The following is a 16,993-nucleotide window of genomic DNA, read 5'->3' as shown; positions in this document are numbered from 1 at the left end:
CATATAAATAGTGAGCATGTGCAGGCAGCAGTGCCATTTTGAGAGAACAGCCAGAGTGTTAACATGTATGAGTGCAGTAGTCAGTCTGTTTATAAGTTTATTTAAGTTTAAGTTACAAAGCCTCATTCCTGATGTGTTTGTGTGTAATAAAGCTGCTTGAACTGAACCCACAACCACTTGTCTGTTTTATACTGACTGAACGAGCGACATAGTCCTTGCAAATATTACCAGAGCCTGCACCCATCCACACATCACTTCCTCCTTGATTATTTTCAATCACAATGATGTTATCTAATCCCACAGTACTAGTACCACTGCCTCTATGAATCCCATTATATTCAGGGTTTGTTTCAGGGTCAAGCTTTTATTGTTTATTGATGACCTGAAGAAGTTCAGAAGTTCACATCCCATGATGACCACATTACCAGTTTTCCTTTGTATGCCTCTGATTTCTATTCATATCTGTATAGAGATGTCTGTCCATACCTATTATAAGAGTAATGGGAATTTCAAAAACAAACCCTTAGGATGGAATACTCACATAAACAAGCTGTTGAACAAGAGGAAAAGAATACTTACCTTATATTTTAAATCTCATTCCCCCTTCAAAAAAAGTAGCTAAAACTTCCTCAGCAACAGACTGAAGTGCACCATTAGAGGAAGTAAGGTTAGCTGTAAAGATAAAGCCAAGATCCAAATTATCCAAAGATAGTCATAAGACCTCTTTCAACTATATTAAGAAACTTAAAAGTAACACCTAATGTTGCTTTGAAATTATATCTAATGGAACAATTTATTTATGATCTGGAAAATTGTTAACATCTTATTTGACAAGTTCAGTTCCAATTTCACCCACCCACTCACTCAAATGTCCTCTTTTTCCTATCCTTGGTACCCCTCCCCCAAACCACTCTTGATCTGGTCCTGTTGGCAAATATTTGAAAAAGATATTCCATACTCTAAAACATCTCTAGCTGTATCATAAGCCCTTCCTAAAACTCTTCAGCCTTATTCTCTGCACTGGTTATGTACCAAATGTTTTGAGGACTGTCATAGCAGTGCCAGTATCCAAAGGCAGCCCCTGCACAGATCCTGGGTACTATTGACCCAGAAGCTTCATTAGTATCATATATCATGTTTTATAGTGCATTACAGTTCAACTTGTAAACAATGACATTTGTTATCTTCATTCCCTTGATCCTGCTCAATTCAGGTGTATGAAAGACAGATCTTATCATCTCAGCCTACCTCACATTTTTGAAAAAAATACTGAAGCTGTGAACAAAAGTCAGCCTGTCCACACTGCCTTCTTAGACCTAACAAAAGCCATTGACACAGCTCTTCATGCTGGTATTAACAAGTTTACTCCATTAAATATTTACCCCTATCACAATATGGATAACCCACTTATTCAGCGATGGAAGCCATACACTGAAGGTTGATGCACCTCTTTTGCAAAAAGGAACACCTCAAGTGGTGTCCCACAGGGCTTAATCATGAACACCCCCCATTTATCATCTACTTCTATGATTTGAAGGCATGTGTTAAAGATATTTGGCTGGTCACATGTAATGATGACTGCAGCTGACCACTATTGTTTACTCCCTTACTGGGTCTTTTAAACTTCAGTGCCTGGTATACTGACCATGGGCTCAAACTCAGTGCCAAGAATGTAGTACAGTCATATTTGTCAGTAAGACTCTAAATAGTACTCTACTTAAAAAACAACATATTCATTAGAGACCTGTGTGCTTTCACTGACAATGAGGTATCATTTGACCATCATGTATCAATCATAATTAGAATATCATTCCACCATTCCTAATTAATTTCCAAGGAATTGTTTTCTGTAGAACTAAAGAGGTCATAATTCCTCTGTATGGATCTCTCATTAGACCCATCAATGAATACAAAGATTTTTTTAGTAAAAAAATCCAAGAATCCTAATAGATTGAAAGCCCACTCATTTTATTCTATCATATGTTGCTGTTTAACAACATTTGCTTAACCTTCCATGCTGTGCCATGACAGACCCTATCCCACTAGGTTTCCTTTACCACTGCCAAGTGGAAATGCCACAAGTACTTAACTTAGGAATGCCAGACATCATCTGATGATACACTAGCAAACCCAATGCAAGCATTATTTATGGAATAAACTTCCCTTGCATTCCAAACATGCAGTACCATAACCATGTTTATATGTAGGTGTAATGTGGTTCTCTTTTACTGGGACAGCTAATACACTGATTCCCTTATTGGGTTGGTATTATTCTTCCAAGTCTTTTGGTTGGCTTTGGAAAGGCTAGTCAGTTGATGTCCTTCTCTTCACTGTTGTAGTATTCTTTACATTAGGGATCCCCTGCCAAGGGTAGCCCGATGGCAGACCACTATACCAAAGCCTTAGAAGACTGTTCTTTTGTTAGCCCTCACTTCTGCCAGATGGGTGTCTGAGCTTCAAGCCTTTATAGCTTGTTCTCCTTTTTCTGGTGTTTCATAAGGACAGGGTGTTCTATTATTTATCTATTTCTTACATTTTTTAACAGGGAAAGTCCACTGGGCCTGGAATGAGTCCATTTTCATTGGAGGCCCAGGGAGAAAAGCTTTACAAAATTAATATTGAGTAATACTATTGCACTGAATGAAACAGATAATAAAACAACAGTGGGAAGATTAAAATCATGGAATAATAGAAGTAGTAAATGGCATATTTTTCAAATAAGACATGAATGAAATATAACTGCAAGGTACATAGCATGTATTCAAATAATGCATGAATGTAGTATCTGTAGGTTCATAGCTGTGGGGAGTTAAGTACAGTCATAAGAATAGGGGGAGATAGAAGGGCTATGGGAGGGGGGAAGACAGGGTAAAGAGACAGGGAAGCAGTAAGCATGTAGAGTGAAGGTAAGGAAGTGGTAGTAATCGAATAGTTACAGGTGTAACACCAGGGAGAGAAATCAGGAGTTGGGGTACAGGAGCATAACCAATGTGAGGAGAGATGTCGTTTGAGGGATTTTTTAAAGAAGGCAGGATTGCTGATAGTTCTGAGTGAAGAGCAAAGTTCTTGTGCACTAATCCTACTTTTATGCCCAAGGTGGTAAATGTATCCCTTAATCAGTCTATTCATTTGCTCACTTCTTCCCCTTCTATGCAATCCAGTGAGAAGGTGCTGCAAACATTGAATGTGCACAGACAACTCAGATTTTATTTGGATAAGACTAAGACTGTTAGGAAATCTGATCATCTCTTTGTTTCCTTTCATCCCAGGTCCTTGGGATTAGCTGTATCTGAGCAAACTATTTCTATTTGGATATCAAAAGTTTTTTTTTTTGTTATTACTTTCATGGTAAGAATCTTCATTATTCATTTATGGCTCATTCTACTAGGGCTCTGGCTTTCTCTAGTGCTTTTTTCAAGGGTTTGAATACTAACTCTATTCCTGTATTTCTGTGCATACATTCACCAAGCACTACAAGTTGGATGGAATCTCTAGAGCTAGAGCTGGTTTTGCTAGGGCCATCCTTCATGGCTTCCTAGATGGCTAGTTGGTCCTTTCTCCTCCCACATTTCTTCTTGAGCTTGGGCACTCTCTCAAATGTAAAGAATACAGCAACAGTGATGTGGAAGGGCATTGTTTAGTTGTGTAAAATCTTACCATACTGATAGATGTCCTTCTCTTCACTGTTGCAGTATTCACTCCATTCCTCCGCCCTGGCCCGTTTCTCTTCTGGATGTAATGATAAACTCTCATTTCCTTGGAATGGCATTCCTGGGCTTCCTGTAGGTTTGAGGGGTTATCCGGACATCACCTCATATGCTATGCAAGGAGCATAGCATGTGACATACATATACTTTTGTACTTAAGAAAGGCTTTGGCTTTGCTATACTGGCCATATATCAGGCCGCCCCTGGCAGAGTATTCCTACTGTAAAGAACATTGCAACAGTGAAGAGAAGGACATCTACAGTTATGGTAAGATTTTACACAGCTGTACTTTATTCTGAGCACATGCATAGTAAATACCCAGGAACCTATAGTCACAATCATTCATTCTATTCTATATATCCTTCCCTGTCAAATAATCTGTTACCATCCTTACTTTAACTCAGTACCTCACAGACAGCCTGTAACCCCTTCTTAAACATCACACTTACCTCCTTTTCCAGCATTCCTTAGCATACTTTCACTCCATCTTTGGAAATAATGTCATTCTCAGATTGTTTGCATTCTTCACATTTAACTTATTCTCCTGCATCAGTTCACCTTCTCTTTCCAACTTTTTTCATTATCTGTGCCCTTTTAATATGATTATATGCTCCCCATAGATTCCAAGTTATGAAGTTTATTCCTCTTCTTCTCTATCCGTTCTCTCATTACTTATCATGTTCTCCTTTTATTATATTCCTCATCCCTTTCCTGCCTGTCTCCTTCTCTCCTTTTTCCTTTTTTTCCTGTCTCATCCTCCCCCATTCCTCTTCCCCTCCCCTTGTTTTATTCACTCTCTCCTGCTGTGTTTTATATTTAATTTTCACTGTTTGTTGTTAGAAAAGGATAGGTTTTAGACAGACAGACTCTAGCCATCCTAAGGAGCCTAGTCAGCTATAAATTTACACAGACTACAGAGAGGACAATCCAGAGTATATCTAAGCAATCCTATCTTGGTTTGCAATTGATAGTGCAGTTGCCTGATAAAAGAAGTTTTTATTTGAATTTATATTTTATTTTTTACCACTGCTGTTCCTATTTTTAGGAAGGAAGGGACAGCGTGTAGAGAAGAAGATTTAATGTGATTTCTATTTTGTTGTTTTACCTTTGCTTTTTACTGTTGTTAGAAAGGGATATGCTTTAGACAGGCAAGCTTTAACCATCCCAAAGGACCTAGTCAGCTATAAATTCACATAGACTACAGAGAGGACAATCCAGAGGTTATCTAATCAAACCTGTCTTGGTTTGTGACCTATTGATCATTACTGTTAAAAAGATGTGCAACTGTGAATGACTGTGAGCAAAGGCTGCTGCACACATTATTCTTCGCGATGTAAAGGAATTCCAGCATTTGTGTGACTTTCAGAAGTTGTACAATCAGAGCAGCAACTTTACTGTACTTAATTTAATATTCATTTGTATACTGTTTGACTGATTTTTCTCATATACAATGATTTAAAATCTTTGTGAATTCTGAGGTTACTGATTTTGACTGATATTTTCTTTTAGAATTCTTACTTCATTTGAAGCCGAGTATGTATTCCTTAAGTGAGTATCCCATTAATGATTTGCTAAAGTGCAAATGTGTTGTACAGTGTATTAAATGCTATCTATATTTAAAGGTAACACCTTATAACACTGGTGATCCGTGTTCCTCATGTCAGAAGTTGGATAGCTTGCTTACCATTATTAGTAGTAAATCTAGACTTACTGATGACGAATGTACTTGTGGAATTGGCATGGATTGAAGAACTGTTGTTACATATATTAATGACTGGACTGATGAGGTAAATAATGTTAGGCAAAGAGCAAATAGAACAAATCTAGGAAAGGAAGTGTCTATTGTCTGTAAAGATCACGCAACCCCTGTTGAACAAGATAATACCACTGACAACCTTGGAATTATGGATGCAAGTGTGATGAAAGGAGATACTGCCAGCCCAGCTAGTTGGAATTGTGTAAATAATTATATGTCATTTGTGAATATTGACATGATTCATATAGAAGTGTAGCAAAAGGAGATACTGCCAGCACAACTGTCTGGAATTTTGTAAATAGTTATATGTAATTTGTGAATATCAACATGATTGAGAAAAGATGTTTGTGTTACAGCTGTATTAGAGCTGTATGTCATATAAGATGGGTTGTACAGACGTATGCTGAAGAGGTATTTTGCAAAGTACTGTTTGAAATGTATCCACAGTATACCCTACTGGAAGAAAACAGAAATGTACATACACTAATGTAACTGTTTAAATGTATATATTTTAAGAGTGGAAACTGGAACACAAGAGGTTAACTTCAGAAAAACAGCTAAAATTAAATTACTTTATGTATAGGCAATAAAAAGATGTTGTCTTTCAGTTTCAGTGCAGCAAGCAGATACAATGTCTAATACCAGGGAGCATTCTGTATTGTCTTGGAAGTGTTTTATTGTTTTATGACTTCCACCATTTGCCAAAGATCTGAGGAAAAGCACTCAGTTAGATGCTAAATTCTACCAACCGCCATCAATGGTTGTTTTGGGGTCTGGGATAGAGTCAGATGACAAGAAATGATGTAATTCTGCAAGGTATCCCAGCAGTAATATTAGAGATATTAATTTGGGAAGTCTCTTAGTGAGAGAGAACATACTGTATTCTGTCTTGAACCTCACAAGATCCATTCACCACACACTTGCCTTGCTCTGAAGTAAGTTAACTAGGCTATAGTAATTCTCTTAAATATAGTCAGGAATATAGTAAAGCTTAATTTAGATGTTTTTCTTTATTTATTTGAGACTATCCTGCAATGTTGTTTTACATATTTCCTGTGATTTTGAACTCTGATGTCACTGTAATTATATATTGAGCATTTTCTTGTTCTTTCATTATTATTAAATGCATGTAAACCTTTCAGTGTGGTTTCTCTGTCAAGGGATATTTAAGTTCTGAGAGTACTTGCATATTTATTTGGTGACACTGTGGGCAACTCTTAATAGCCTTGGTCTTGGTCAAACTACCATTTGTATTGATAGCAACATTACTCAATAAGATTGAACACCCTTTGTTAAAGACTTTAAAGTAGATGATAAGGAGTGACTTGTGGCACTGATAACTACCTTATAGACTGGGCAGGAGACGGCATAGCAAATAAACCTTTGCCAGCCTTTTCCAGGTGTGTGTGTGTGTGTGTGTGTGTGTGTGTGTGTGTGTGTGTGTGTGTGTGTGTGTGTGTGTGTGTGTGTGTGTAAGTCAAACCTCAAAGACTGTGTGTGTGTGTCAGCTACTTGGGCAGGGACATGTAGCACTGGTTGGACAGAGAGGGTGCTGACAGTCTTGGCTTGGTCATTCAGCTCTGATCTCAACTCTATAGCTGTGCCAATGGGGAGTCTTACTGGGGATCTGGAGAAAGAGGGAGAAACAAGCCCCAGACTGACTGTGGTCTCTGTGTGCTCCTAATGGAAATTGCACTTGATGCAAAGAGCTGCATCTGGAAATGCTGTGTGTGTGTACTTGTCATCCTCCTAGTGTATGCCCCCCATTGGTACTAGTGGTGAGGATTGAGGATCCTTGATTACTGGTACAGTGGTGGGGTGTCACAGCAAGTATTCAGCACTGAGGGTTCAGAGTGCGTAGACAAAAATAAAAAACAAAAAAAGAAAGGAAGAAGTTTGCTGTGCATAAAACAAGGAGAACAAGAAACTGATAAATATCTGTAAAACAATGTAGCACACTTATTACAAGGAGTGATAGCATTTTTCTATTGGAAAATATTCACTCTACAGAAAAGGTCATAATTTTCCAAAAAAATGTAGAAAAAAGAGGCAAGGGGCAGGTAAAAAGGAAGAATTCAAAATTGAATGTGGAAAGACTGAAGAACATTACTGTGAGAAAAAAAAGAGAGAGACATTGACTACATAGCTCAAGTTGTGGGTGTACAAAGCCAACTGAATGAGGATTTTACACTTGCAAATATAATGAGGAATGGAAACAATTGGATTAATAAGACTAATGGTGATAAAGATCATTCCTTTTTAACAATTGATAGAGCAGATATTATTGAATTAGAAGTTGAAGATTCTTCACATTTGGTCAGAAAAGATATTCTTGTAACTGGAGATTCGGTTATTAGAGAAAATGATACTTATATTTACAGATAAGACAATGAAGATCAAATACTGTTATGCTTGCCAAGAAAAAATAGAGGATGTGGGGCAGTCTTGCAATATTTTAATATAAGTAAATATGGAACTGTTTTATTCATGTCAGTACAAATCATTTCATTTACAAGGACTCTCTGTCTTCTAGAAGTGAACTTACAAGACCTTTTAGATAACATAGCTTGCACAGATGTTAGGATGTATTGTTCACACATCACATATATCACATTTACCATGAATGAAAGATTTTTTTTTTTTTTGGTAAATACCTACATGAAGAAAATGTCCCATTTAAAAAAAATGGAAATGTGTAGAATATTCAAGCCTAATTCTGGCCACACATGTTCAGACAGGAAGGCACACACTTGTCGAGATCAGGGAAGTAGATTTTTGCAGCAGATATTTTTCAATATTTGACAAACACTAGGCAGAATTTTTGCCAAGTTGAAAATTTAACAGTCAACAGATGGTAACATTTGATGTATCTATGTGGTTGTTAATGTTTTGGAAAATTTGCTATGTTCCCACAAGATTGGTGTTGTCATTTTTTGTGAAACATTGTTAAAGAACAATGACTGCAAACCAGTTATGTCAGGGTATAAATGTTTTTACTCTAACAGATATTACACTAAATACTGTTATAACAGTAAATACAGGCCTCCGTCCACACCTTCAATATACTATCAAAAAACAATACCGCTATCACACCAGTCAGTCACACCAAATTGCTTGGTACAGAAATATATATAAGTCCAGTCTGTTCCTGATAAATTTAAGGCCCAGCCACCATACTTAGACTGTAACCTGACATTCAACATCTATATTGCTCACACCATAAAAAAGTTCACAATAAACTAGAGCCCTATACAGGAACAAGTCCTTTTTGACAAAAACAGCTAAAGAAACCATCGCTAGGACACACCTACTCTCTACTCTCACATATGCCTCCCTTATTCTAACTAATTTAAGGAAAACAACATTAAATTGGAAGCATGCTACAACAAAATTGCCAGGTTTGCCACCAATTTACCCTTTAAATCTCATCATTGTATAGCCCTAAAACAATTACAATGGCTTGAATTTCCCTGTCTTCTACTGTACAACCGAGCAACCCAAACCCACAAAATACTACACAACCCTGATAAATCCCCAGCCCTACATAGTAAACTGAAACCATATACTAGTAATAGAATTCTACACTCCAACAACAAAGATCTACTAGAAGTCCAAAAAGTCTCCAACTCTCCAGGAGAATCCTTATACTCCACCTATATCGCAGAAGCATGTAAATCCCTACCCACTAGCCTTACAAGTAAAACCTCCATAACTCAGTTTAAAAATTTACTTAAAACCCACCTCACTAGTAAATGGCTATGCCCATGCTCCACAACAAGAGAACAAGTGACATAAATGACCCAAAGACATATAATAATCCAGTAGTCCCTTCAGTAATGTTAACTGACAAAGTGTATAGTACTATTATCTGTAATTCTTTTACAGGACTGATTTTACGTTTCAAGCCTTTTAAGAAGCATTGTATACCCTCATTTGTATCTTATATATACAATCACATAAGTGCATGTTTTATCTTGTTCAACAACTGTATACACGTCTTAACATATTCAATGATAATATCTGTTATAATGCTGTAAGGCTATTTCAACAAATGCATACATGTTGTAACATATTATATGTGAATATCTGTTATAATGATGCTCTAAGGCTATTTCAACAAATGTATACATGTCTTAATGTATTCTATGTTAATGTCTGTTCTAATGCTGCTCTAAGGCTATTTCAATGAATGTATACATGTCTTAATGTATTCTATGTTAATATTTGTTATAATGCTGCTCTAAGGCTATTTCAACAAATGTATACATGTCTTAGTGTATTCTATGCTAATGTCTGTTCTTATGTTGTTCTAAGACTATATATAAAAGTGGAGCTTTTCTCCCCGGGCCTACGTTGAAAAAGGACTGCTAGTCCAGTCTGACTTTCCTGGTTATCAAATGTAAAATAAATTAAAATAAAATAAATAAATAAATACAATATTCTAACACAAAATTGGGCGGAGGTGTTATGGTAGTGATTAAAGATAGTTATGAGACCTGTGATTACTACATGTTAAATAACAACAGTAGTATAGATTGTGTAACTCAACCAAACACAGCTTCAGGGAAAAATGCCTGCCAACCATTCTTTCTGGTGAGGTGCTTTTCCAGATAACCTGGTGCCATTATGCTGCCCCAACAAGGTGCTTTTGATTCTGAAGAGAAGTTGTTTGGCAACAAAAAAAACGTTTATTTTTTTTTGAATTATATGCTGCTAATAAAGAAGGTTCTACATCCCAGCGTATTCCATCATTTGGTCCTTGGATATCTATTGGCTTTATCCCTGAAGCTGTGTTTGGTTGATTTTCGTATTTTTCAGCTTCCCTCTTCATTTTGATAGATTGTGTAACTGTGACAATAATGACACCCCTTGAACATTTACCAACTGTTTTAGTGTTTAGACCTCCAAAGTTAAGTCCTGTTGAACTAGAGGAATTCATACATTTCTTGTATCAAACACAGGATGGAAGAAGTATGGTGACCGGGCCTTACATTTATCAGGAGCAGACTGGAATAATATAAATTCAACAACATTAGTAACAAAATTGTTCACAGTTTACATTCAGGAACAATTCCTACAGATTGAATAAAAAGCTTCAAGGGAATGGACATACATTGTTTGTGTTCCTAAAAAAAAAAATACTATTTCATGACACATTTTAGCACCTTTGATGTACAGTGATCACATGATTATAAAAGTTCACTTATTGCTAGATGATTCTGCCAAAATGAAATCTAAAGTGCACAGAAAATTAATAACAGATTATATGGAAGCAAGACAGTCACTATGTACAACTAATTGGATGATGTGTTCAGTGAAAAAAATAAAAAAACTGTAGAAGGAATATGACTATTTTTGAAAGAAAAATTGTTTGAATGCAAAAAAAAAAAAAAACGTTTAAGATCATTATCAAAGGACATTGAGAATAATAACAAACCATTTCATAGATACATCAGATGTGGAAGGAGTAAAGACATGCAAATTGATAAACTGTGTGTAGATTCTAAAATGGATTCTCAGACACAGCAGGTTATATATGTTTATAAAATCTTAAGCAAAGCAGCCTGGCTCCACAAAGGGAGTGATAAATTGTCCTATTGACATCCAGGTAACCTCAGATACTGAAGCCAAATTAGATAATATTGAAAAAGACCTAGAAAACTGGATCCAAACAAAGAACATGGAGGAGATGGACTTAGTAATAATGACCTGAGAACACGTCAGCAAGAACTTACAGTACCAGTATATCTATTATTTACTAGGTCATATAAATATGGGAGAGAAAACAAAGGATTAGTCCAGATAAAATCACTTTAGCTAGCAGAACTATGAAACTCTCTCTCTCTCTCTCTCTCTCTCTCTCTCTTCTCCCTCTCTCTCCGATACTCTCCCTGTGGAAGGAATAAAGACACTTTGTTGAAGTTTCCAGAAGTTTATTCAGTTAAGAAGGTAGATGGATGAGTGCTCTTGTTCTAGATTTAAAAAACATTTTACATTTCTTCTGATGACTGCAAACATAAATATGGTATGAGGAACACTGTACATTTCTTTTAGAAATGTACTATAAATGTAAGTGTTCAAGCAGATTCAATGTTGCAGGCTGGGTATCACACTTCTATTCCCTTCTTTCCTCTGGACACCTCTCTTCACTTTGTACCCTGGGTTGAGGTGTCGCCTTGTCTATTTATCTGCACCTTCCATCTCACTTCCCCCTCCAGACCCCCCATATCTTTTTTTTACTTGAACGTACTCCCTGGAGAGGGACATTAGGGACCTGTGGGTGGCATGGACACAGAGCAAAGAGAACTGTTACCATCTGTTCTTGTCCAGCTTTGGTGTTTGTGTCTTCTAACCTGGCTTTAGCCAGGACAAGAAATATGTGATGATGGTGTCTGCTGATGCATATAATATAATACTGATGTCCTTGTGTATGATGAGAGGATGTCATCTGAAGTCCTAGATGGGGAGGTACAGCACTGGAAATTGGGCTGGTCAGCTGAGCTACCTGCAGGTAGGAATTCCAAAGGTGAGGAGCACAAGAATGAAACTATTCAAACTTCTACATTTATGGCAGGTTCCTAAGACAAAGACACTTTTCATTTACTGGTGACGATGTTATAAGTGTTATACATTAAAAGGTAAAATATAACGTCATTCTTTAATGTTTGATTTGCCTGTTATTCTTACTTATGACTCTCATTTTTGTTTATCTTTTTATTCTTCTCTTTCTTGTTTGTTTTCCAGTTGTATGTGCATCTTAGATCTTCCTTTTGTAACCACATTTTGACCATCAACCTACTTCACTAGAACAAGGTCTGTGGTACAGTGGGATGAATCCTTGTATAACAAAGGCAACGTTTCTTCAGTAGTTCATTAGGCTTTGCTGCCTGTAGAAAATATCTTGGGAGGATGGACATGAATCATACAGCTGCCTCCCTCTTCCTTGCAGGGGGTGGGGGGGTAGCTCTGATGCACTATATGTGTGACACCCAGTGGGAGCACTAGGCATTCAAACCTGCCAGTCCACACGGTCAATAGTAGATTTGCAGTATGTAGCCAAGAGGGATTTTGGTATGTGGAGGCACATCTCCCCTCAGTAGACAGTGACTACAGAGCTTAGAGGAGCTGCTGAGGAGGGAGGGAGGGAGGGAGGTGGTCCCAGAGGTAGAGAGTAGACTGTCTGCCAAGATCATCAGGCTGGCCCCACTCCCTACTCCCTGACTCTCACCAGGACTGGCAGGATAATCGGCATTTCTGTACAGGAACAAACATGCCTAAAGGGCTATCACCTAGCCTGGGAATGCCTGTATCCCATTTAACCAGGAATTAAAAGGCCACTTAGGTGTAGTTAACTAGCAATATTCTATGGTGAAGCAAAAAATAAAAAAATCTACATCACTAGATTGGTTGTGATTCATCTGTTTGACTGTATGGGCTTGGCTCTGTTCTGTCTTAAATATGCCTGTCAGTATATCACAGTCCTTCTAAATTCTTCTCTGCACATTGTTCACCTGCTTCTTCATCATTTTGCATATTCATTTTCTGTTTTCATTCTTTTGCCTGAACATTTCACCCTACTTTATTAATACTTTTGTTTTCTGTCTTTTTTCCTCAGTAGTGCATTCTCATTTCTTTAGTCTTGGCTGTTGGTTCACCTTCTTTTCTCTCTCTTCCCTTGGTTCTGTCAAAGTAATAATTCCGCCATCTGGATGTTCATCAGTTGTACTTCCTGTATCTCACTTCCTGTAGATTTTTGATTTGCTCTACCATTCTAACTTTGGTTCTTTTTTTTTCTTTTTGTTAACTGGGGATACAAAAGGGTGAGCTCAACAGCTCACATACTTCTCTGCTTCTTTATTCAATAACATCAAATATTTTTCTCATATACATTCACACACACAAATATATATATATATATATATAAAGAGAGAGAGAGATGCACAGACATACGTATATGCACACACACAGAGTTTTATATATATATATATATATATATATATATATATATATGGATCTACTTTTCTTCATTGAAATTTCATTACTTCGAAAAAGAAAAGTAGATGCCCACTTCATAGGTAGGTACTAGGCTATTGGCCCAAGGGCCTACGTAAGCCTAGCCAACAAGCTTCCCTGGCTTACACCACCCAAGAAAGTTATTTTCCTGTGCCACTGTCGAGCAGAGACACAAAAGTGATCTCTGGGGTGTATTTCCTATTTCCCATCCACTCATAAAGATTTTTCTTGAAGAGTGCTAATGAAGAACTTTGCTTTTCATAGATGGGTAGCCTATTCCAGAATATGGAAAGTCTCTGGGACAGGAATCTATCCCTCCAGCATGTCTTGTTTATTGTGGTGACAAGGTTTAGGTCCCTGTAGCTTGGAGGCATTTGGATTTCTTTAGGTGTAGCATGTCCAACAGCTCTGGGTTTGACATAGCTTTATATGTTAGGCAGAGATCACCTCAGAGTAGGCGATATGCTATAGAGTAAAGCTGGAGTTTTTTGAGATGGTCAGTGTAGGGCATTTGTTTGAGGCCAGTAATCCTCTTTGTGAGGTACTTCTATGGCTTTTCCAGCTGCTGCAGATGTCTTGTGAGGTACATTCCAAAAGGGGCGTTGTACTCTATAATGGGTCTAATTAGTGTTGAGTAGAGGGGAGCAATGACCTCTTTTTTTCCTGGATGAGAACCCTTTCATGATGAGGTGTGCCATGTAGAAGGACTTCCTGACTACTGTGGCGATGTGACTATCAAAGGAGAGACTACTGTCCACCTGCGTTCCAAGGTCTCTTATCACGCATTTGGTGTTAAGTAGATTGCTGCTGCCTATGTGCTAGTTCATGGGTACAGAGGTTTTACCAAAGGGGATGACACTGCACTTTTTGGCATTGAGCTTGAGGCCATGGCTCTGACACCAAGCATCTGTCACAGTGAGGCCCTTCTGTAGGATGTCCACATAATTTTGGGACTTGACTATGGCTCCTAGTTTGCAGTCATCTGTGAACTTCATTAGTCAGAGGCCTTCTGTGTTAGCCTGTACGTCAGAGAAGTAGATACCAAACAGGAGAGGTCCCAGGATGGAATCAGTGGTACTCCACTTGTCACTGCTTTGAGGTCAGATTTGGAGTCTGCAACTTTTACAGTGTGGGTTCTGTCAGTTTGCCAGTTGGCAACCCATCTTGTGACAAAGGGATTTATACCTAGTTTAGTGAGTTTAGCTATAATTCCAGAATGGGGGATGGTGTCAAAAGCCTTGGCAAGGTGAAGATAGGCTGTGTGAACCACCTTACCCTCATCTACGGCTTTGATGACTTCCTCAAAGAAGTCAGTCAGGTTCAGGAGGCATGATCTGCCTTTCACAAACCTGAACTGGGTGGGATCCAGAGTTTGGAGGTTACCAATGTCTTTGTTTATGAGTTCCATGATGATACGTTCCATGGCCTTGCAGACCAGGCTCGTCAGGCTAATAGGTCGATAGTTCCGGGATCAGTGGTGGCTCCCCCTTTGTGGAGTGGGGTAACTGTTGCTGTGCACCATTCAGTGGGCACAAAGCCTGATGCGAGGCTATTATTGAACATGATGCTTAAGTGGGGAGCCAGTTCTTTCAAAAAGTTCATGTAAAACGCAGGGATGTTGTCTGGTCCCATGGATACTGTGTTTTTGGCTTTAGAGAGTGCAGCTTTTACCTGTGTAGTTGTGATTACAGGGACTCTGCATTGTTTCTGTATAGATATGGGCCCTTTAGGGGGTGAGATGAGGGTAAAGGTAGCACTGAACCTATCTGCCAGGATGTTGGCAATATCATTTGGTTCTGTAATTTTCTTGCCTTTGTGCTGTAACTCAGAGCAGATCTGGGTGTTGCCATCGGACCTCTTGACATAGTTATAGAATGCTTTGTGGTTGTCCTTGGAATTATTGGTGATTTTGTTTTTTTAGCTAGCTTTGGAGGATCTTATAAGGGATCTCAGCTTCTTACTGAGGCTGACCAGGGAGCTCCTCCACTCATGGGATTTTACTCTCTTTTGCAACAGTTTCTTTCTTCTGTTGTACAGTTTGTTTATGGTGGGGGAACACCAGATTGACTTCCTTTTTTGGAGGATAGTGTCTTGGTTCTGTTTGGGATAGCACAATCCATGCACTCGTGTAAATGCTTATAGAGTGCATTTGTGTAGGATTCAGCAGTTGTAACTGTATTGTTCATCTGCATGGGTGTCATGAAGTTCAGTAGTATTAGAAAGGAGGTAATAGACAAACATATTAGTGGCCATTTCAAGCCTATTTTGAATAAATTAAATGACAATACAGGGTACTTAACTATCAATGTCAATACAACAAAAGTTGGTGACTGTGGAACTACTGTAGAGTTGGTCAATGTGAATATGGGGGGGTACGAATAACCTGGTATCTTGTTCCTTGGTAACAACATTTTCTAATGATAGCTGTGTTATACAGGCTATAATTAATAAGAATTGGGCAATTTTGAATAGTGATCCGGTGTTGGGTACCTGTTTTGGTACACACCCTGAATTTGTATACAGACGAGGCAGGAATATTAAAAATTTATTAGAACAAGTTAGGGATGGTAAAGTGCAGGGCAAAATGGCAACTTATGGTGCATGTAGCCAGTGTAAGAATATTTTAGTGACATCTAAGGTTAAAATTGTGAACAAACTTATCAGTATTAAGGGTGAGTTTAATTGTCAGACCCAAGGCATTCTTTATGCTGCTCTCTGTCCCCATTGTCCTGGTTTCTATGTTGGGAAAATTCAACGTAAATTGAGTCAGCGTATTTACGAACATCTTTATGACGTCCGTTGGAGAGATGAAACAAATGCTTTATATAGACACATTAAAACTTTTCCTGACCATGTATTCAAATTTGTGGTGTTACAACAGGTTAGGAGGGGTGAGCAAGGGGGACCTTGGAAATTATGCAAGTCTTCCTTAATGCCCCCAGGATTGAATGATACTATTTCTATCAGTAGTAAATTGAAGCTTAGAGTACTGGATAGATAAAAAAAAATTAATGAAAATAGTGTGTGTGTAGTGAGCATAAATATGCATTTAATATTACATTTTTATTTAGTCAGTATATATATACTGATTTGTTTTTATTATTATTTTTTGCTTTTTTTTATTTATTTCATGTTTTTGATGTGTATAGTTTGTAGCATTGATTAACTTAATTTAATTGTACTGATTTCAATTGAGCAAGCAATTACCGGGGGTGGGAGTGTTATATAAGCTGAACTGTTATATTATTGAATTGTCTGAAGAAGTTTGGTCTATGTGCCTGACGAAAGCGCTTACTTTTGTATTCATGTTCTGAGTGGTTTATATATATTTATTTCAGTAAATTTGTTTCTGCTCAACGAGTGGTTCCTTTTTTAATTATTTTTAATTATTTTTGTCATGAAGTTCACCAATTCTGTCTTAAGAAGCATGAAGTTGGCTTTGGAGAAATTTTTTACTGTGGTTTCCTTAATGGGGAGTGAAGGCAGGATGTGGATATCAAGGGTGATTAGCTTATGG

Source organism: Protopterus annectens, chromosome 7.part0 (genome assembly GCF_019279795.1).
Source record: "Protopterus annectens isolate FY-2018-M chromosome 7.part0, PAN1.0, whole genome shotgun sequence".
Lineage (NCBI taxonomy): Eukaryota > Metazoa > Chordata > Ceratodontiformes > Protopteridae > Protopterus > Protopterus annectens.
The sequence above is the reverse complement of the archived record's forward strand: the minus strand, read 5'-3'. Positions refer to the sequence as shown.